The sequence below is a fragment of the Microtus ochrogaster genome, chromosome 6 (genome assembly GCF_000317375.1).
Source record: "Microtus ochrogaster isolate Prairie Vole_2 chromosome 6, MicOch1.0, whole genome shotgun sequence".
Taxonomy (NCBI): Eukaryota; Metazoa; Chordata; class Mammalia; order Rodentia; family Cricetidae; genus Microtus; species Microtus ochrogaster.
In genome coordinates, this window is record NC_022013.1 from 22,667,538 (window position 1) to 22,668,276 (window position 739).

The 739-nt window shown below is 41.9% G+C and overlaps 1 long non-coding RNA gene across 1 annotated transcript in view; it reads left to right on the forward strand.

Moving 5' to 3' along the window:
- Positions 1–739, forward strand: part of LOC113456203 — a 52,679-nt gene that overhangs the window by 41,555 nt on the left and 10,385 nt on the right. The gene's annotated exons all lie outside the window — the stretch shown is intronic.

Consider the following 739-nt stretch of genomic DNA (forward strand, 5'->3'; position numbering starts at 1 on the left):
CCAAACAAACAAAAAAAAACAAACAAACAAAAAAAAAAAGAAAACAGGAATCCTTTGTGACCCACGGAGACTGTGATTCAAATCAGGGTTGTTCTGGCCTTCAGATCTGGTGAGATGGAGGCTGTTGATGAACCTCACAAAGGAATGATCTGAAGGTGTTGAAACAAGACAGATGTCAACCAGAGTAAGCTGAAGAGACAATAGCAAGGAAGTAGAGAGTAAACACAGAGAACTGCCTAGAATGTGGACGAGCCAGCAAAGGAGGGCAGGGCTCGGGGCGGAGGTCTCGCCCAGCATGTGAACAGTCTTGGGTTCCCTCCTTAGCACTGAAAAAAGTGGCTTTCTAAAGATTATCCATAAATGTATTAGTGTGTGTGCGCATCTGTCTGTCTGTGTGCCTCTGTGTGTTCAACAAAGAATGAGATTTCACCTAGAAAAAGATATGGGATCCAGAGGAAGGTAGGTTTTGTTTTTCTATTTCTTATTTTATTTTTAAAGGTTTATTATTTTTATTAAATATGTATGAATATTTTCCCTGCATGTATGAATGTTAGTCAAAGGCCAGGAGGGCTTCCAGAAAATGGGGCATTCAGAAGAAAGACCTGGTTTGCTGGTCCAGCTGCAGAGGTCAGGAACAATTATTGTGTGCTGGACCAGCTCATATCAGATATCAGTTTTCAGCAAGACTAGGACGCTAGCTTTGTAGGACTACCCTGGTCTGGCATGGTATAGATCATCA